This window comes from Ruditapes philippinarum, unplaced genomic scaffold (assembly GCF_026571515.1).
Source record: "Ruditapes philippinarum isolate M1 unplaced genomic scaffold, ASM2657151v2 ctg1257_1_1_1_1, whole genome shotgun sequence".
NCBI lineage: Eukaryota > Metazoa > Mollusca > Bivalvia > Venerida > Veneridae > Ruditapes > Ruditapes philippinarum.
The window spans coordinates 42972-66584 of NW_026861919.1; the positions used below are offsets into that span (position 1 = coordinate 42972).

General features: G+C 28.1%; 1 protein-coding gene across 1 annotated transcript in view; it reads left to right on the forward strand.

Annotated features, from left to right (window-relative positions):
• The first annotated feature begins 1701 nt into the window (after nucleotides 1–1701).
• The window catches only part of LOC132717368 (vesicular glutamate transporter 1-like), a 71428-nt gene continuing 49516 nt past the window's right edge, over nucleotides 1702–23613 (forward strand). Inside the window, exon 1 of the mRNA XM_060700819.1 lies at nucleotides 1702–1844. The gene's annotated coding sequence lies outside the window, so the exon portion shown is untranslated. The remainder of the gene's footprint in view (nucleotides 1845–23613) is intronic.

Below are 23613 nucleotides of genomic sequence, written 5' to 3' on the forward strand. Positions count from 1 at the left end.
TATTTTGTAAAAAATGTTGTTGTTTTTTATTTGGAGGTCAAATTATATATTCAAGAAGCATAAATAGAAATTGAATTAAATTCATACAAAGCCAAATAGTTAAGAAACAAATATCATTTTATGAAATGTGCTTATTGTAAGCTTTTCCTTAAATAAAGACGTATAAAATTTAATTATTACTATATCATTATTTTGAAATTTGATGAATTTATCAGCCTGTATTAAATTTCTGAATATGAAAGCATTGACAAAAACACTTGTGAAAGGTTTGTTGACCTTATGTAAACAAAATCTAATACATACTCCTCCTTGAATAGCTTCATTGAAAGTGTATTCTAATGTAACTATCGACCGCCAGTCTTTCAGAGTCTGTCATTAATGTTTACATACCACTCTGCCTTGTTACGAGTCGGCCAGTGATTTTCAAATGATACCATTTTGCTTTGTTCAAATAAATGCGCCGTCAGGCTGATCAGATCTAAGATAGTAATTGACTATAGTCTTAAATTAAAATTCAAGTTTATTGAATATATTTCAGTCTAACACTGGCATTTTATTCGTTGACATCTTCACAAAGGTCATTATATTTATAAAAATGACAGATTAAAAAAATATAAAGGTTGAACTTATTCACTTCCAAAATGGATTCTTAAGTTACTAAAGGTAATACTTTATTTTTACATGTATTTGCAGACATATGATAACGCTATTGTATATATATATAATTTACTCGAGTTCCTCCAATGTGTTATATACGTGTACTTTTAGGCTCTCTTTGGATTTTGCATTTAATTGACCATTTGCAAACAAAGGCAGGCACATCATATAAGTACGTAATTTGGTAATTTACTGATTATTAACAGGACTAACGTTTAATCATACTATTATATTAATCACATTTTTATTGCCATGTGAACCATTTTTGTTAAGGATGAACATATTGAACATATTGATTGCATATGGTTTCCTTCTACAATAAAAATGCGTTATTCTTTGCTTCACAGGTTCTGTTTTTGTAGCTTTGTTGTCAATTTGATTTCTAAATTAAATTTGATAAATTATTTGGTAAATAAGATCATTCCAACGTTTGTTTGTGTGTTTGTTTATATTTTTTCCATTCTTTAATTTTTATTGATTATTAAATGTTATAATATATGTATAATGACCAAATTTAATATTTGATAATACTGTTATTCGCTAATCAGTCTCTTTTGAAATATAATGTATACATGTTTTGTGTGCACACAGGGAAGATATGTTGGTTTTTAAACTCTACACACTATAGGTTAATTAACTTGACGAGTAATCGGAAATGCCACTTCCAAAACCATAGTTTGTATATTTTGTTATTCAACACATCCAATAAGAATTTCATAGATATCTATATATAAATAAATTAAAATTACCTAATACAAGTACCTTCCAAGGAGATAAGGATAGTATATCTTTAAATAAGACTATTTTCATAACTATAGTTCTGTTATAAACATTGATCTAACTGTCATGTCTGCTAAATGCTTTAGAGTAAAAGTTCATATTCAAGATGCGAAAATATGAAGGTTATAATAGTAGCAATAATGTAAATTCAAATTGCCCAGAAACGCAAAAGTGCTGAAACAAATATCGGCTTTATTCCACGTTTGCAATACACCATCATTGAAGCAGGTGCGTCATTCTCATAATCAATTAAGTGATCCATTTGAAAACACTCTGCTAGTGTCATATATAACTGAAACCTGAGAGATGAAAGTTCGCTGTTAAAAAATTAAATGACATTGCGTTTTTGTGATTGGTAATAGTCATAAAATTGGATAAAGGATGTAAACTTACTCGTGTATTGTCATGTGAGTTTTATTTTAATTCATAGCTAGATTACAAATGAAATTTTCAATTCATTCAGTAGATTGTTTAGATAAGTGGTAGGGTAATATTGTTTTTGCTGACTTTGATCATTCATTAAACTATCAATAAACGTTTTCATTGTATATCCAATAACCTTTTTTAAAGTTAGTATGAAACACTTCATTTCGTTGTTCATCCAATAACCTTTTTAAAGTAAGTATAAAACACTTCATTTGATTGTTCATCCAGTAACCGTTTCAACATAAGTAAGTTTGATTATAAAATTGTTTGAAATAAACTGTAGTCTTTGATAACATTTTATTCTTAGTTCAGGGAAAATGAATCGCTACAAGGACTTCACATTTTTGTGCTTAATAGAACGAATTACAAAGTAAATGAATGAAGGACATTAGGAAAATCGGAAATAAAACGAATGCAACCATATAATTTCTCTTTAGCTCTTTATTCCGACTGAATTGTATATTTGTCGGACAATTCATGATCCGACCTATTAAGACACTATAGATTGCTTTCTAGTACCGATTGTTTGTTGCAATGCTACAGAACCATAGATGACACTAAATTGTTTCCATTAAAATTCATGTAAGCACTTTTTAATAAAATCAGTTTATTAGTAAGATTACTTTTTAAAAAGTGTTCTTAAGTTTGATTTTAATTTGGCTGTTGTTTTATATGTGGCAATACGGAATCAAACCGCCATGAAGATATTTTAAGACGCAAATTGTGAAATCACTTGCTAGCGAGTGTATATTAAATCAGGTAAAATATGTACGTGATATTAGTTACCTATACCTATTGCAATGACAGTTAAAGCAACAAAATGAATTTATATTACCTGTCGAGGTTTATTCCTTGAGGAATTGATTAAGCTAAAGCTAATGAAAAATGTCTAATCAAAGTGTACATTAAATCATGAGACAGTGCTCAATTGAATAATTGTTTGCAGGCTTTCGGTAGTTCATACTATACAAGTTAGTCTACCTTAACTTTTAACTTCTATGGGATCCATATTCTAGGTTCAAACATTCAGTGCGTAAATATATATAATTAATCGATCAATGTGTATTTTGAAAACAATTAATTTTTAATCATATTATCAGTAGGTTCATAAAATATTATCATCGGTTTTGCCATAAAGACAGAAGTCTCTAAAGACAATGAGTTAATAAAAACTGATAAATTGAAAATATATCAGAGAGTAATGTATTGATTTAATCCATGTGCAACAATCTAACAATACAAGCTTGAGATATCGAAAACAATTAGCAACGATATGGACAAAGATTAGTATATGAAGATAAATTAATGTAATTAGCTTTAGTTATGTTTGTTCTTTTTTAATACAGAACGAAATTTGCTTTCTCCGCACAAAATAATTATTCTATAACAGATACATTTTGTTTCTTCAAACAATATTTTGTAATTTGAAAGATATCTGGACCAAAATTCAGGGTGGCGTTATCTAAATTTCGGGCATCCAGTTAAACGTGGACGACACAGAAAGAAACCAACCAAAAAATTAAAGAAATTGTGATGTCAGTCTTATAACGAATATCATTTTGTATTAATATGTTCAAACTATAAAATGTTAATATAATATATATTAAGAGATATTATTAAATATGGCCAACTAAACACTAAGTCTGTAACCTTATTTATGCGAAATCAAAAAGAAACAATTTATATTTATAGAAGAATATATATTATGCAATTTGTGAAACAACTTTTTTAAATGTTACAAGATTAGAATGTAAAAGTGTGTCATTTTCTGTAATCATGTTTTTTGTGCTGCTATTTTATACCTTTTACTATGGAATGTGTTGTTTAAATGCAGTAAAGTTGTGGCAAAAGCAAAAATGCCAAAGGTTAACAAAATGACTCCATTTTTTTCTTCAAATAATTATTTTATTAAATGTATCGAGAATAATTCATCATGATTTAATTCATAGAAATATAAAGAATTGATGATGACTAAGACACAAGTTGTGAAAAAGTCTTTATATTACAAAACAAGTGGTGTAAATAATAAAAGTGATTTACAGTTTTTGTGATTGACAACCATTCTGATAATGTAATCATTTTCTTATTTGTGATTCCAATCGTGATACAGTTCGTAAGCTTTAATCGCACATTAGGGAAATACGAAACTATGTTTGCTGATCGGGAACATGCTTTTAATTACTTTGTTGTCGAAATTGAGGGGGCGAAAGTTTTATTGGATACTGAGCTGAAATCAACTCAAAAAAATAAGATACAATGTATCAACTGTATCAATTGTTGATGTTGAAATCGGATGACGTACATATAACCTTGAACCAAAAGAAGGTAATCTGAACGAAAGGAGCATCATATAAAACACGTGTATACATTTTCATTTGTAAAACATCTGATCCTGTATTTTCAACCATTAAGAGCAAACAACTTGCTGTATAAATTCATTAAAACGATATGTGTTCTCTTTATCAAATGGTTTTTTATAAATAACATTTCAAAATGAAAACTTGTTTTCTTATTGATGAATAAATTTACAAAGAGAACAAAACTTGCTTTACATGTATTATGCTATTTTAACTCATAGGAATAGAGAAATTTATTATTTTTTCCAGGAGTAAACAATATATATGTAGAACAATAGATTACATTATTCGCACAACAACGATATTTCGAAATTACCTTGCAATAAAGATATGAATATTTTTATGTTAGCATTTTGAAATTATCGATGAAACGCTTGTGCTAAATTTGTTGACATTAAGTAAATACGATCTGGAATGAGTCCATTACAAAAGCTCTATTGAAAGTATATTCTGACGGAACAAACATTTCTCTGCCAATACTGTTGTATACAGACCACTTTGCCTTGACACAGGTCGGGCAGTGATTGAAATAAGATACACATTGATGTATTGTTTTGTTAATTACAAAAGACCAATGGTTAAATTTTATCATCTATTCGTCAGTATCTAAAGTACGACATTTTGTTGTATTACATTGACAGAATAAACATTTAATTTTGATCTTGCTTACATATCATATAATCTAGAATTTGTGTTGAATAAATCGAATTATGAGTTAGGTTTATAAAATTATTTACTAGAACATAAAACTATCTTTGTGTACAAAAATAGAGTAACCTTTAATTGAATTTATTCAATCCAGTCGTGTCAAATTTACGTCCGGATTTCATTGTAAATACAATCATGCACGCTGGAATCTGATTAACAACTACCTTCTTTACCTTTAAAATCAGTTTAGTATTGAATAAAGAAAACAACAGGATATGCAATATAAACATTTTCTGACATGTTTGATTAAAACTACATATGTATGTTTCTATTCAGGTTGCGACATTTTCCAAACACGTGATCTACAGACAAAACAATTGTACTTTATTGAAACTAAATTTCCTAGAAACGCAAAAATGCTGGAACAACTATCGGCCTGTTTCTCAGTACGCTATCGTCATGTTAATCAGGTGCGCTATGTCCTTTATTTGATCAGCTTGTCATTTGAAAACACTAGACAAGTGTCAGTTTGCAGGAAGAAAAAATGTAAAATTAATATTTATTATTAGTCCGAAATATGAATTAAGATATTGGAGCATTTAAAGAAGTCTTTCTTAATTAAATCTATATTGTCATTATTACTTTCCCTAACATTACTGGCGACAATAAAACCGCACGATTTTCTTGAAGGGGAGTGTTATTATAAAAACATTTTCTTAGAATATTTGTTTTTGTTCAATTTCGATAATAAAATAATAAAAAAACAATACTATAGAAAATGATGAATTTGATCTTAAAGATGTATATAATAAATTAACTGATATCTTAATTTTTAAGTACCTTTATTTCATAAAAGTACACATTCATCTTCAATTAACTAGAAATAGATATGATTTGCCCATTTTGGTTTTTAAAACTAATTACACACAGATACTGATTAATTGACGGCTTCTCAGAAAGTCGGAAATGAATTGAAGTTATTAATCTACTTCCTATTGAACACTTAATTCCGATCAAGCTGAATATTTGATTGAAAACATATTATCCATTTAATAACTACAGTACATTTGATTTATTGCTGTAGTCAACTTTATTCAGTGTATTTAGCTTCAACAGTATGTTTCAGAGGACAGCTTGAAATGTGTTTCCGCCGTGATAAATAGATCCTTTAGAATATATTAACTAGTTTTCGATTTCTTTTACAAAAGCCTTTAAGTACAATTTTTTATTATAAATTCTACCAAGCATTGTGTTATGAATGTGTTGAAGTAAGTGGAATATGAAACAGGTCGTATAGATGTATTGTATTTCTTGAAAAAAACTATATCATTATACATATTCTACGTAATTGTTTTTCAAAGCGTATGGTACGGAAAAGTATACTGACCCCCCTTATATATTTTTTATGCCTTCAAGAAAAAAAAACCTTTGTATAAAACATATCTTTAAAAAATTGACAAGTTATATGATATCTGAAATAGATCTTGCAGAGTTTTATCTGTTATTATACACCATAAAACACAAATACGCATTGTTTCGTCGATGATATTTGGAAATTTAAGAGAACAGAATGTTCTTCTTAACATACAGTAGATGTACACTTTAGCCTTTATCATATGAATCTCATGAAAAAATATGTATGAATTTATAAATTAAATTATTATTTTGATATAAAAAAAAAACATGTATAATCATTGAAAAAGATGTAAGAAATAGTTATAGTATAAGTTACTCAAAGTTTCAATACCATTTATATATTTATAATATATATCAGATAAATTATAATATTTTATATAATACTCGTGTACCGCAAGCGTGTTATCATAACGATCAACTTATTTTAGGAAACATATAAAACATCATCTAAGCTAAAAACTCAGGTAAAGAATATATATATTACATATGATTATATCATCTCTATATATGTCACACAAACAATGCCTCGAAAACATACTGTTTTCAAATAAATAAATAAAAGCGTTTTCTCGAAGAAAACGTCTGCTTCTTGAGGTAGAATTTCAATGAAAAGAAGAAAAAAAAAGTAAGGTCTTAAGAAAGACTTAAGTTTATAATACGTATCCTTAACAGTATAGTAGCCAAAAAACAGAAAAGATCAATATGAACTATATAATTATATAATTTTTAAAAAAACATTACGAACTATGTTGTTATCATGTATCGTCGTATTTTAAACAGGCATATAAAATATATAAGGAGGGTCAGTATACTCTTCCGTAGTATGGTTTGTAAAGAAATATTAAAAAGAAAATAAACGAAAAAAAATTAAAGCCAAAATATTAATCATAACACTTTTTAAATATATTTTTATCATATATTTGCATATCTTTAACTTTTACCTTGCAATTGGTTTATTTTAACAATCCCCAATGTCATTAGCAGTGTACTTTTTGTTTCAATAATTTAATGTAAAAATAATGTTCATTCAGCAAAAGCAACTGATTTGATATTATTACAATATATTAATTATTGATCGAGCATTTTATGATTTCCCCTGAACACGTTATCTATGAGAATGATATAGATGTAATTCCCAAAAGATAAAATGTTAGTGCAAAATATTAATTTGAAGTAATGTTCGTTGATCAAAATATCGATAATAAGAACAGTAATTTTAAGTTTAACATTAGCAGTAGATTGCACTTTATAGAATCGGTTAGATTGAGTTCAACTAGTTTGCTTCTAGCACTGTACAGAAAAAATATATTTGCAACAAAATAAATGTAAATTGAAAACGATTTAACTGACTTTATAGCCAATGTTTAATCATGAAAGGTCAAAAAGCAAGTTGGAAAACGATGAAGTCATTCAAATGTATGTCCCGCGTTTTTAAATGGACAAGGTTTAACTCTAAGCTAGACATAATCAGTACATAAAAACTGTGGTAAATTCATTGAACAACTGTTAAAACAAATAACAAACACAATTATAACAACTTTACGTTTTCTTGAAATCTTAATCAAATCTACATGTCACAGCATTCTCCGAATAATATATAACACACCTGATTTTAGCGACTTGCACTAGCTCGGAAGTAGCGATAGAGCGATTTACAGTATACCTCCGAAAGAGGTAGCTCTTTCGTTAACCAGAAAGGTCAATCGCACCTAACTGGCCAATATCGAATAATTATATTGGACTTCAGTGTCCAATATGGCAATATATTGGATTCTCATATGGTACAATTTATAATAATTGGATGTTGATAGTAGAATAGTCAAGGATTTTATAAATAGTACTTTAGAGAAAAGATAAATATCATAACAAAGTATGATTCTATATATGAAAGCACAAAGTGGTGTCACTGCTTTCGAAGCCAATGAGATATTTTGCAGGTATATACAATATAGTTAATGATCAAAATAAACGTTTATTTGCTGTTATTATTTTTAATTAACTATGCTGATGATTCTTTATCCATAAGTTACTATGACGTTTCGTACTGGTGAAAAGTTATGTTATGTTTGTAATTGACAACGCGACAAAGTCGAGTGAGTATATAGAATAAAAAAGTGTTCTTTTACTTATTGGTGTTTCTTATTAGATTCATTGGTAATTTAAATTAACCATAATACTTAAATCTACTTCAAAATATTGGTTTTGTCGGTCGTGTTTTTTTTTTTCAATAAATATAAAAACAAACGACAGTGTATTGTAATGATACATTACAGCTTAAGTAAGCAAAATGCTTAGATATTGCTACTTTTATTGATATAATTATCTGAATCTCTTGGCAAAAATAACATTTACTTCCTTATGTTAAATGTAGTATTGTCTTTATGCATAATAAATTCTCACTTTTGCTATATTTGTTTTAACGAGCACTTAGCTCCAAAATAAAGTGTTTCACCAACATTTAATTGCTGCAATTTAACTTCAGTTTCAAAATAGGAAACTGCTTCTTTTAGATTTAATTGAAAGTTATTATCACATGCTTCTAAAGGGGATAGTAATTAAATTAGAGCTCCTATAGTGTGTAGTAAAAGTGTACTTAATTACTTGTTGAGAATATAACAACCAAAGCACTAAGAGTACTGGAATCAAGCACAGTGGTCGATTAGCTGTATACAGCTTAATTTTGGCAATATTCATAAAAAGGCCATTGTATACCGATAACAGACAAATGGAAGAAAGCCTCGTTTTGACAATAGCACAATGACGCAAATAAATGTCTCAGCATGATATCAAATTTGCTAAATTTTATAACATTATATTCTAAATCATTTTATAATACTTAATCGCAACACGTGTTATATTAATGATACAAACTAAATAAATTAAAATCTAGACTAAATACTATCAAATTATGAATTGTTTCTTTTTGCTTCCATAGTCATACTCAGCTTTATAAATAACAGAATTAGAACGTTAATAAACATGAAATAATTGGGAAATTGCAACGTATTGAATTGCCTACCGATTCTGAATTATTTTCTGATAATATTTATGAATTGTTACGTCATCAAAGGCAATTTATTTAAATTAACCAATATTTGAAATTACAATGTGTTTAAGAAGGTTTTAGTAAAATAGAGAGAAATAAAGAAAGCGACAAAATTAAAAAAAATGTTGCAGGACATTTTTGCTTCATCAACCGTGATAACATACCAGATGAACAAAAACCTTAACATTATTAATTTACCAGTTACAAATCCATGGAATTGTATTACCAGAAGAAAAACCCTCTTCAAATATTGCATCGGTTGCTTTTAAATGTATCGACAGAACACTTGTTATGTGTTTGTTGACATTGGGTTACACAATCTTAAACATACTTTATTATGAATAGCTGTATTGAAAGTGCATTCTGACGGAACATTCGATCGGTATTCTTAACAAAGACAGTCATTGCTGTTTACATTCCACTTTAAAGTGTTTTGGATCGGGCAGTGATTTTTAAGTGATTCCATTATGTCTTGCTTTTTTAATAAAAGTAGTATATGGCTGAGATATGATACTATACTGTTAACCAAAGCTAATAAAACAATGGTTAAAATTGAATAATAGTTTTGTTTATACTTTATTAATTTAAAGTATTTTTCTTAAATGACATTTTAAGTAACTGACAAAGTGCCAATATATAAACTTTATATTTAATAAATAATGTTATATTACTGACTTTACGACCAATGACATATAGGAACAATTATATGTTTATATGTTCTATACTTGTCGGTAGTTACGTAATGACCTTTTCATATAGCATGGCTTAAATTAATCAGTCACCAACATCGCTTTCAACACATTTATTAAAATGGTAAATCAATTAAGTATTAATTACTTAACTTAATTATTGATATAAAATTTCATTTGTGTCATACTCGTTATGCTAGAATTATACAATTCATTTATTTTGTTAAAGCGATATTATGTTCATCTTTCACTATTAGTGTTTGAAAAATTGACTTTATAATGACAATGGATCAATAATTGATAATGACGTATAACTCAACCAAAACATTCTATTTGATAGGACTCAATCGTAATTTCACAAATGACGTTTTTCCGTTTTGCTTTAAAACTGTTCATGGCCTTTATCAGTTTAGTCAGTAAGATCGAGCATTTGTAAGTTGCTTTAAGCATAAAAATATTATTGGTCTACAAATTGTAAATTGTTTCATGCTATACTTATAAAAGCCATTAATCGTATAAACTGAAGGAATAGTTCAACATTACGTACTGCTTTACTGCTAGATTATTGCTAAATATTAGCTTAGCATTGTTTCTTACAACTAAAATGAAAAAGAAACCTTTTGAATAAGTTCAGATTTTAATATCTTGTACATAGGAGAATTTTAATTGCTCTTGTCATACATACTTCTATGATTGCAAATCATAAGACATTATTATTAAACATGTTAAAAGAGATAGTTTCAATTATATCTGATGTAAATTAAGTGCATGAGTTTGATTATATAAAATTTAATATAACAATAAACTCAATGTCGATAAGAAAGAAGAGATACATAATTATACTTTAAAACCTATCTGTCTATAACAGAAATATTAATGATGATGATGATGATGATAATAATAATATAACTTACCAGAAGCATTATATTCCTTAAAGAAGGCAGAAAAATCAGCATTGCCTTAACAGATATTATGATTAATGGAGTTTACTACTTTGTATAAAACGCTTTTATTTCAACAAAAGGTGAATAGAGATATAGGTTGAGCATAAATTTCTAAACATTTTGTGCATTCTCTTTTTCTGAAATTAATGAAGTATCAGTTTTCATAATTATTGATAAAATGTAATTTTCTGTCATTTTAATGTATATTTATATTGATCTTCCATCTCATCATGTAATGAAACATTACATTAAAGTGAAAAGCTATGACATAGAAGTATGCACGCAATCTATTATTATATGAAGTCAACTAATGAGCTAATGAATTATTATGTGACATACTCTAAAACCCAGGGGACTGTCCGTCTTCAGTCGCGTTTAGACTAATTTGAAATATAACAAGATAAATCAGTCAAAATGTCGGATGTGTCCAATATTGTAAACGACCAATTTATTTTTATTTACGGTGATTTATACAAATTAAAAGTCATTCAGTAACAAACGTGGTTGCAGATGTTATTATTATTATTATTATTATTATTATTATTATTATTATTATTATTATTATTATTATTATTATTATTATTATCATCGTCGTCGTTTTTGCTGCTGTTGTTGTTGTTGTTGGTGGTGGTGGTGGTGGTGGTGTCATACAACTTAGAATATGCTGATTCTAATCGTTTGAGAATTGATTACATTATGGACTCTTACTGTTAATTGTTACCAATCATTCATAAAAAATATTGTTGATAAAAATGTAAATGGCGTCTTTATTTCTGAAAATGAGTTTTACCTCTATCGTAAAATTGTATTTTACACATCGGTGTATTTCTTAATTTAAATTCATTCTAAATTTATGGTAAATTTAATGAAACGGTCATTTTTTAACGTGATAACTTCATAAAAGAAATTGATCAAATGTAATTTATCATAATACAACTAATATTTTAACCGACCGGATATCTTTTAAGTTATCGTGAATTTACATATTAACATTTCACCTAGGTGCTACCGGACGATTATTTAAAATAAAACACGCCAGAACTTAAACATTGTAATTATTTATATCTGAAATAAATCTACCTCCGAGTGATTGGCGCAATCTATTGACCACAACTAAAACCAGTATGTCTTAAATGTAGCATCAAAACAATCATGTCATTTTACATAAGATTTGGTAACGAAAGATAAATGTATTTTTGTTGTATAGCTGGCAAACCTTTAAAATTTATTTCCCCAGTCAGAAAAAATGTTAATCTCCATGTTGTAACAAGTATTTGGTCGCCTTTTCTTACATGCTCAATTTCCTAAAATCTGACAAAACATAAAAAGATGTATGTAAGTCTCTCAAGCAGGGAACAAAATTCTGTTTCAGTAAACTCCATGCTTAATTACATTACAGACAGATTGAATGACAGCTTTTCCCAAAGTCGGAAATGAAATGAAGGTATTAATCTAATTCCTATTGAACACTTAATTCTGATTAAGCTATATCTGCGTCTGTAAAACACATCATTCACTATATCAGGACATGATATTAAATTCAATGCTGTTTCAATGGACTACTAGAAATGAGGTTCTACAAAGATGAATGTGTCAGTGAAGGGAACTAAATCAGATTTTGATTATTCAACAGAAGCGTTATATTTCTTCTTGGATAGTTTCATCAATTTACTGAAAAATGTTTTTTTATGATGTAAATAAACCATAATCATGAAAATTGATTAGTTTTTTTATTTTTACTCTAAATGAAATTGAGGCCATACCTTGAAAAAGTAAATATTCTTATAATCAGTTGCAATTTTGTTAATTATGTTACATGTGAATGGACGATGAGTGATTTTAGCTCTAACTGAGATTCAAACAAACATATCGTTTGATACACAAGTAATATGAACAAAATAGTTTTTTAAATATTAAAATATCAATTTAAGAAACATTTGTAAAAAAACAGTGTACGTTTTTAACTTTTTCGTCACTTTATTCTGTTTTATCTATTAGTAAAATTTAATAAAAATATATGTTTACAAGTGTATAGATACATGCAATTGAAATATCTGTCAAAGAGACTACCGCTCCGAAGCTATGAAATGTTAGATCGTACCTGTTTCTGACAGATGATGTAAGGTGCAATATCTCTCACGCCCCCCCCCCCCCCTAGCATCGGCTTCAGCGGTAGAAATGACTTCGTGACTGCACCGTGGTAGGTAATAATATATCACAGAACAGGTACTAAAATATACAGTATCAAGATGAGTATAGTTGTGGAAAACAAAGCTTTTTGAAAATAAACAAAAAAAAAAGCTAATATACATGTAAATAATATATCTTAAGTTATCTGTGTTACATTTATGATTAATGAAAACATTCTATTTTTGGGATCAAATCCTGGCTAATGTTTGCGGTTTGCTACGGTAATTTGTACACTGTCTTATATGTCTTATCACCATAACATTAGTCCTTATACATTACACGAGCAATAATTAACGTTACGATAAGAAAATGGTGTACAATTATTGATATTTCCAGGTAAATACACCGGCAAATACACCGGCACTTGTAATTAATACTCTCAAAATGAACTGCTACATCGTGTACTTAACGGAATACTTTAGCATGTCTATAAAAAGCAATCATAGTGTTTTTGTAAGAACCAGACTGTGTTTTTTTATTGTTTTATAATCATTTTTTAGTTATTTATTTATCAATTTTATTTACTTATTTTTTGGTGTTTTTTTTTTTTTTTTTTTGTTTATATTTTTTTTTCGCATTGACATATGTCACAACAGAAATGTAGGCATATATTTCGTTTACAACCTAGCATACACATGTACAGGGATATGTTTTAAGTATCTATAATATTTATTAAACAGTTCACTTGTGATAGAATAGAAATGACCAAAATTAAGTTAGGCGAAAACATATTAGTGGCGAATATAATACTGTAATAATAAACTTATTTATTCCGTAAGTTAAAATTAAAGAAACTATATATTACCTCAAAAATGTATTGTTTTACCCCATTTATAGATCAAAAGGAAAAATGAATATTTGATTTAAGTATTATTATTTTCTAATCAGAAAATAATAATTTGACAACAAAAACACTAGTTGTTTTCACTATTTAAAACAGTATTGTTCATTTTCATTAAAGCATCTATGATTCTTTTCCATTTTTCTTCCTATTGTATCACAAATTGGGGTCCAAAACAAATTTTTGCAAGGGTGTTTGAATTATGAAAAGTAATTTTGTTTTTATTGACAATTTTTATTTTTATATTTCAAATACTTCTGAAAGTGTTTGTGTTATCTACGTAACTTATTGACCCAATTCTTATGACACATATAACTATTTAACAATTTGTCTTAAAATAGTTCCCATGTGCTGCCTGAACGGGACAGAACTCAAACCGCGGATGCTCACTTGCCAATATAAGTAAACAGTTCTATATCGGTACACATAGCAATGTGTAGACTATTTTCTTTGTTGTATTCTTCCAGCAAGAGTTTAATTTCTTCTTATTTCTTAATTCTTCTAAATATTCTAAAACTAGAAAATGCTACATTTAGATAAAATCAGTTTAGATCAATCAAACCGAGCCTGCAACATTTTCAATGATGTCGTTTTGGGCTTTTTTTAGGGATCATTATGTTTTTCTCTATTTGCTGTATAAGTTTATTAAAAATGTAGATATGGTCTCTTATCTAGCGGTTATTAGTAAATAACAATTCAAAACGGAAAAGGGTACAGAAATTGCTCTACATGTATCATAATATTTTAACTCTTAGGAATAGAGATTTAGTATTTTTTGCAAGAGTTAACAATATCTAAACAGACCAATGGATTAACATTATTATTTTGCAAAACAACGAAATTTCGAAATAACCTTTCAATAAAGATATGTTTTTATGTTATCATTTTAAAAATATCGATGAAACGCTTGTGCTAAATTAGTTGACATTAAGTAAATACAATCTGGAATGAGTCCATTACAAAAGCTCTATCGAAAGTATATTCTGACGGAACAAACATTTCTCTGCCAATAAAATTGTGTACATACAAACCACTTTGCATTGACACAGGTCGGGGAGTGATTGTAATAAGATACATCTTCCCTTCATGTATTGTTTATTTATTACAAATAACCAATGGTTAAACTGTATCATCTATTCGTCAGTATTTAAAGTACGAAATATATTTGTATTACATTAACAGAATAAATATTTAATTTTTTTAACTTGCCTACACGTATAATTATCTAGAGTTTGTGATGAATACATCGCAGTGCGAGTTAGGTTTATAAAATTATTTACTAGAACATGACTATATCTTTGTGTACTCAAATCAGACTACCTTTAAATACATTTATGCAATCCAGTCGTCCGTATTTTATTGTTTAATACAATAACGGACGCTGAAATCTGATTAACAACTACCTTCTTTACTTTTAAAATCAGTTTGGTTTCGAATAAAAAAAATCAACAGTATATGTAACTTTTAACATTTTCTGACAAGTTTGATTAAAATTAAACATGTATTTTTCTATTCAGGTTGTGACATTTTCCAAACAACGTGTTCTACAGACAAAACAATTGTACTTTATTAAAACTAAATTTCCTAGAAACGCAAAAATGCTGGAACAAATATCGGCCTGTTTCTCAGTCCGCTGTCGTCATGTGAATCAGGTGCGCTATGTCCTTTATTTGATCAGCGTGTCATTTGAAAACACTAGACAAGTGTCATTTTGCAGGAAGAAAAAATGTAAAATTAATATTTATTATTAGTCAGAATCATGAATTAAGATATTGGAGCATTTAAAGAATTCTTTCTTAATTAAATTTATTTGTCATTATTACTTTCCCTAACATTACTGGCGACAATATAACCGCACGATTTTCTTAAAGGGGAGTGTTAATATAAAAACATTTTCTGAGAATATTTGTTTTTGTTCCATTTCGATAATAAAATAATAAAAAATACAATACTATAGAAAAGGATGAATTTGATCTTATAGATGTATATAATAAATTAAATGATATTTTAATATTTTAGTACTTTTATTGCATTATAGTGCACATTCGTCTTCAATTAACTAGAAATAGATATGATTTGCCCTATTGGGTTTTTAAAACCTTTGATGCTTAATTACACACAGATACTGATTAATTGACGGCTTCTAGGAAACTCGGAAATGAATTGAAGTTATTAATCTACTTCCTATTGAATATTTAATACCGATCAAGCTGAATATTTGATTGAAAACATATTATCCATTTAATAACTACAGTACATTTGATTTATTGCTGTAGTCAACTTTATTCAGCATTTAGCTTCAACAGTATGTTTCAGAGGACAGCTTGAAATGTGTTTCCGTCGCGATAAATAGATCCTTTAGAATTTATTAACTAGTTTTAGATTACTTTTACAGAAGCCTTTAAGTACAATATTTTATTATAAATTCTACCGAGCATGGTTTATGAATGTGTTGAAGTAAGTGGAATATGATACAGGTCGTATAGATGTATTGTATTTTTTGTATAAACTATATCATTATACATATTCTACGTAATTGTTTTTGAAAGCGTATAGTTTGTAAAGAAATATTAAAAAGAAAATAAACAAAAAAAATTAAAGCCAAAATATTAAACATAACATTTTTTAATATATTTTTTCATATATTTGCATATTTTTAACTTTAAATTTGAAATTGGTTAATTTTAACAACCCCCAATGTCATTAGCAAAGTACTTTTTGTTTCAATAATTTAATGTAAAAAATGATGTTCATTCAGTAAAAGCAACTGCTTTGATATTATTACAAATATATTAATTATTGATCGAGCATTTTATGATTTCCCCTGAACATGTTATCTATGAGAATGATACGGATTTAATTCCCAAAAGATAAAATGTTAGTGCAAAATATTAATTTGAAGTAATGTTCGTTGATCAAAATATCGATAATAAGAACAGTAATTCAAAGTTTAACATTAGCAATAGATTGCACTTTATAGAATCGGTTTGTATGGAAGTAGTTCAATTTCTATTTTGCTTCTAGCTCTGTACAGATAACAAAACAAAACAAAACAAAAACAAAAATAAAATAAAAACCCAAACACACACACAAAAAGACCAACAAAAACCCAAACACACACAAAAAACAACACAAAACACACACACAAAAAACACACACACACACACACAAAACAACACAAAACAAACACAAAACACACACACACAAAACATTATTCACAACGAAACGATCTAATAACTAAGGATTTATAAATAGAATTTTAGTAACAAGATGGATATCATAACACAGTGTGATTCCATGATAAAAGCTGAAATTGGTGTTTGTTCACTCCTTTCGACGTCCGTGGATATTTTACAAGTATTTACAATTAAGCTCATGATTAAAATAAACATCAATTTGCTGTTATTATTTGTCATTACCTATGCTGTTGATTCATTTATCAATTAATTACTATGACGATTGATGATGCGGAATGGTACTGGTGAAAATTTTGTTATGATTGTATTTGACTACGCGACATAGTCGCGAGGGTAAATTATTGGACAGGTGTTTCTTACGAGATTCATTGGTAATTTTAATTTAACCACAATATCTTATTTTCCAGAAAATGATAATTTTGAAGAAAAAAGGTATTGTTTGGTAATGATAGATTACAACATGTGTATAAATGAATGAACAATTTAATAAGTTTCATTTTATTATTGACATTTCTTTTCTTAATTAAAGTAATCAAAATGTTTAAATTTTGCTATTATTATTGCAATATCTGAATCTCTAGGCAAAAATAATAGAATTTAGTTCCTTGTGTTAAATCTAGTATTGACTCGATACATAATAAATTCTCACTTTTGCTATATTTGTTTTAATGAGCACTTATCTCCAAAATAAAGTGTTTCGCCAACATTTAATTGCTGCAATTTAACTTCAGTTTCAAAATAGGAAACTGCTTCTTTTAGATCTAATTGAAAGTTATTATCACATGCTTCTAAAGGAGATAGTAATTAAATTAGAGCTCCTATTATGTGTATTAAAAGTGTACTTAATTACTTGTTGAGAATATAACAACCAAAGCACTAAGAGTACTGGAATCAAGCACAGTGATCGCTTAGCTGCATACAGCTTTATTTTGGCAATATTTATAAAAAAGGCCATTGTATACCGATAACAGACAAATGGAAGAAAGCCTCGTTTTGACAATAGCACAATGACGCAAAAACAATGTCTCAGCATGATATCAAATTTGCGAAATTTTATAACATTATATTCTAAATCATTTAATAATACTTAATTGCAACACGTGTTATATTAATGATACAAACTAAATTAATTAAAATCTAGACTAAAATACTATCACATTATGAATTGTTTCTGAATTGCTTCCATAGTCATACTTAGCTTTATAAATAACAGGATTAGAACGTTAATAAACATGAAATAATTGGGAAATTGCAACGTATTGAATTGCCTACCGATTCTGAATTATTTTCTGATAATATTTATGAATTGTTACGTCATCAAAGGCAATTTATTTAAATTAACCAATATTTGAAATTACAATGTGTTTAAGAAGGTTTTAGTAAAATAGAGAGAAATAAAGCATCCCTTAGAAATAACGCACAAAGCGACACAATTGAAAATGTTGCAGGACATTTTTGCTTCATCAACCGTAATAACATACCAAATGAACAAAAACCTTAACATTTTTCATTTACCAGTTAAAAATTCACAAAAATATGGAATTGTATTTCCAGAAGAAAATCCACTTCAAATATTGCATCGGTTGCTTTTAAATGTATCGACAGAACACTTGTTACTGTGTTTGTTGACATAGGTTACACAATCTGGAACATACTGTATTATGAATAGCTGTATTGAAAGTGCAGTCTGACGGAACATTCGATCGGTATTCTTAACAAAGACAGTCATTGCTGTTGACATTCCACTTTTACGTGTTTTGGATCGGGCAGTTATTTTTAAGTGATTCCATTATGTCTTGCTTTTTTAATAAAAGTAGTATATGGCTGATGATACTATACTGTTAACCAAAGCTTATAAAACAATGGTAAAAATTGAATAATAGTTTTGTTTATACTTTACTAATTTAAAGTATTTTTCTGAAATGACATTTTAAGTAACTGACATAGTATATAATATATAAACTTTATGTTTAATAAATAACGTTTTATTACTGACTAATTTACGACCAATGACATAAAGGAACAATTATATGTTCTATATTTTCGGTAGTTACGTAATGACCTTTTCATATAGCATGGCTTAAATTAATCTATCATCAACATCGCTTTCAAAACATTTATTAAAATGGTAAATTTATGAATAAATTATTAATTACTTAACTTAATTATTGATATAAAATTTCCATTGTGTCATAATCGTTATGCTAGAATTATACATTTCATTTATTTTGTTAAAACGATATTATGTTCATTTTTCACTATTAGTGTTTGAAAAATTGACTTTATAATGATAATGGATCAATAATTGATAATGACGTATAACTCAACCAAAACATTCTATTTAATAGGACTCAATAGTAATTTCACAAATGACGTTTTTCCATTTTGCTTTAAAACTGTTCATGGCCTTTATCGTTTAGTCAGTAAGATCGAGCATTTGTAAGTTGAGTTAAGCATAATGATATTATTGGTCTACAAATTGTAAATTGGTTCATGCTATACTTATAAAAAAGTCATTAACGGTATAAACGGTAGGAATAGTTCCACGGGACGTATGGCTTTACTGCTAAAACTTTTATTAAGATATATTAGCTGAGCATTGTTTCTTACAACTAAAATGAAAAGGAAATCTTTTGAATAAGTTCAGATTTTAATATCTTGTACATTGTAAAATTTTAATTGCTATATTATTTCACTTGCGTCTTGTCATACATACTTCTATGATTGCAAATCATAAGAAACCCTCAAACACTGACAATCAACAGACCTTAGAAATTATTTATATATCTCCTTCTGAAATTGAGGATGTACTGAAATCTTTAAACACCGATAAAGCATCTGGACCTGACACTATCAGTTATCGAGTTTTATATGAGGCCTACCAACAACTTTCTTATCCCTTTCACCAGCTCTTCAACTTCTCACTAAGATCCAAGAAAATGCCGACATCCTGGAAGTTGTCAAATGTCTGTGCTGTATATAAAAAAGGTGATCCTGCTGTTTGTAAACAATTATAGACCTATATCTTTACTCAACACTATTGAAAAAGTATATTGAACGAGTAGTCTTTAAACATATCTTTAACTTTTACAGAGACATTTCATTCTTCACTCCATCTCAGTCGGGATTCTTGCCAGGTGACTTTCAACTGTAAACCAACTTGCGTATCTTTACAATAATTTTTGCAAGGCTTTAGATGATGGCCTGGAGGTGAGGTCGTATTTTTTGATATCAGTAAAGCATTTGATAAAGTTTGGCACCAAGGTTTGTTAGTGAAACTTCATGAATCTGGAATTCGTGGAAATGTACATCAATGGCTTTCTGATTATTTAACAAATCGTAGACAACAAGTTGTTCTTCCTGGTACCATGTCGGACTGTGTTACAATTGCATCTGGAGTCCCCCAAGGATCAATACTTGGGCCTCCTCTATTTCTTGTTTATATCAACGATATTGTTCAAGATATTGGTTCCAACATCAATCTTTTTGCAGATGACACTAGTCTCCATCTGATAGTTGAAACACCTACAGAAACACATGATACCATGCAAAATGACATACAAAAAATTTGTCTTTGGGCAGATAAATGGCTTGTTCATTTTAATCCATCCAAATCCGAGTCAATGATTATATCAAGAAGAATTAATAAACCACATCACACACCTTTCACCAATGGCCAACAAATCCCCCAGGTTTCTGATCACAAACATCTAGGAGTGTTTTTTTCTGATGATGGCTCTTGGCATTCCCATATCAATTATATAAAAGAAAAGGCATGGAATAGAATAAACATAATGCGTAAACTTAAATTCAAACTAGACCGCAGGGCTTTAGAAATCATATATACATCCTTCATTCGTCCTATTATTGAATATGCTGATATAATATGGGACAATTGTACATCCTACGAAAAACAAGAATTAGACAAAATTCAAAATGAAGCAGCACGTATTGTGACGGGTGCAACAAAGCTGATATCGTTAGCTGATTTATACAATGATGTAAATTGGGAATCACTTTCTGACAGAAGAAGGAAGCATAAGCTTATTCAACTTTATAAAATGAAAAATTGTCTCACTCCATCCTATCTATCGTCTATTGTACCAGATCTTGTTGGTCTGAACACTACATATAACTTACGTAATTCTCAAAATATCGATACAATTCGTACAAGAACAACTCTATACTATAATTCCTTTCTACCAACGGCACTTCGTGAATGGAATTCCTTACCAATTGAAACCCGTCAGCTACAGTCATTGAATTCTTTCAAAAGCTCTTTGAACGTAGACAAAATTAAAACTCCCCGACACTTCTATTATGGAGATAGACGGTCACAAATTCTTCATACAAGACTTAGAACGAAATGCAGCTCTCTTAACCACCATCTGTTCTTAAAAAATATAGTATCATCTCCATTATGTAGTTGTGGCCTAATTGAAGACAACCACCGTTTTTTCTTTATTTGCAAGAATTACACACAAATAAGAAATGCACTTTTTTAAACATTGACTCAAATATGTCCCATTGATCTTCGAACCCTTCTATATGGAGATCCGTCAAATGATTATCAAACAAACACATGGATATTAGATGCAGTATTTGAATTTATAAATAGCAGCGGACGTTTCCACTAGATGTATTTTTATACTGCCAACATTTAAAATACTGCTATATCTCCAATTTGACCTTTGTTCGTTAGTCTGGTCTTTCCAATATTTTTTCTCTTCTTTTAATATATATATAATATACATATAATATTTTTCTGGTTAGCTTGAACAAGTTTTTTTTTTCTAGACTCTTGCTAAATGTGCTTTAAGCGCCAGTTTAAATGTAAAAATACTTATTTTTGTCTGTTTTTCTTTTGCTTAGTACTTATCTGAAAATTGTCTTATTTAGTTGCATTTCTAATTTCTTTTTATTTATTTTTTTTTTCATTTTATGTTTAAACTTAATCTTGCAATATTCTTACTTAATAATTTAAATGAAATAACTATCCTGCCATATATGTTTGTGTAAATATCATTTGTTATCTAGGGAGAGGAACTATATAAGTTTTCTTTCGTTCTAATCCCTTTCAATTTATGTAACAATTATATATATATATAAAATGTAATCTATGTAAAATATTGAAATAAATATGTTGAAACTAAATCATAAGAAATTTTTATTAAACATGTAAAAAGAGTCAGTTTCAATTATATCTGATGTAAATTAAATGCATGGGTTTGATTATATAAAATTTAATATAAAAATAAACTCAATGTCGATAAGAAAGAAGAGATACATAATTTTACTTAATATTAATGATGATGATGATAATAATACTACTTAACAGTAGCATAATATTCCTTAAACAAGGCATAAAACGCTTTTATTTCAACAAAAGGTGAATAGAGATATAGGTTGCGCATAAAGTTCTCTGTACATGCGCTAAACATTTTGTGAATTCTCTTTTTCTGAAATTAATGAAGTATCAGTCTTCATAATTATTAATAAAATGTAATTTGCTGTCAGTAACATAGTTTTTAATATATATTGATCTTTCATCTTGTCATGTAATGAAACATTTTACATAAAAGTGAAAAGCTATGATATAGAGGTATGCACGCAATCTATAATTATAGGAAGTCAACAAATGAGCTAATGAATTATTATGTGACATACACTAAAACCCAGGGGACTGTCCGTCTTCAGTCGCGTTTAGACTTATTTGAAATATAACAAGATAAATCAGTCAAAGTGTCGAATATGTCCAATATTGTAAACGACCAATTTATTTTTATTTACGGTGATTTATACAAATTAAAAGTCATTCAGTAACAAACATGGTTGTAGATGTTATTATTATTATTATTATTATTATATTATTATTATTATTATTATTATTATTATATTATTTATTAATTATTATTTTGTTGTTGTTGTTGTTGTGGTGGTGGTGGGTGGTGGTGTCATACAACTTAGAATAATGCTGGTTCTAATCGTTTGAGAATTTATTACATTATAATTTTTACCAATCATTCATAAAAATATTGTAAAAAAATGTAAATGGCGTCTTTATTTCTAAATTTATGTTAAATTTAATGAAACGGTCATTTTAAGGTGATAATGCGGTAAAAAGTCAATTGGTATTAAACTGTTGTATAATTATTATTACATTGAAATACAACAATACTTCATAAAAGAAATTGATCAAATGTAATTTATCATAATACCACTAATATCTTAACTGACCGGATATCTTTTAAGTTATCGTGAATTTACATATTAACATTTCACCTGGGTGCTACCGGACGATTTTTTAAATAAAACAAGGCAGAACTTAAACATTGTAATTATTTATATCTGAAATAAATCTACCTCCGAGAGATTGGCGCAATCTATTGACCACAACTAAAACCAGTATACCGGTATCTGAA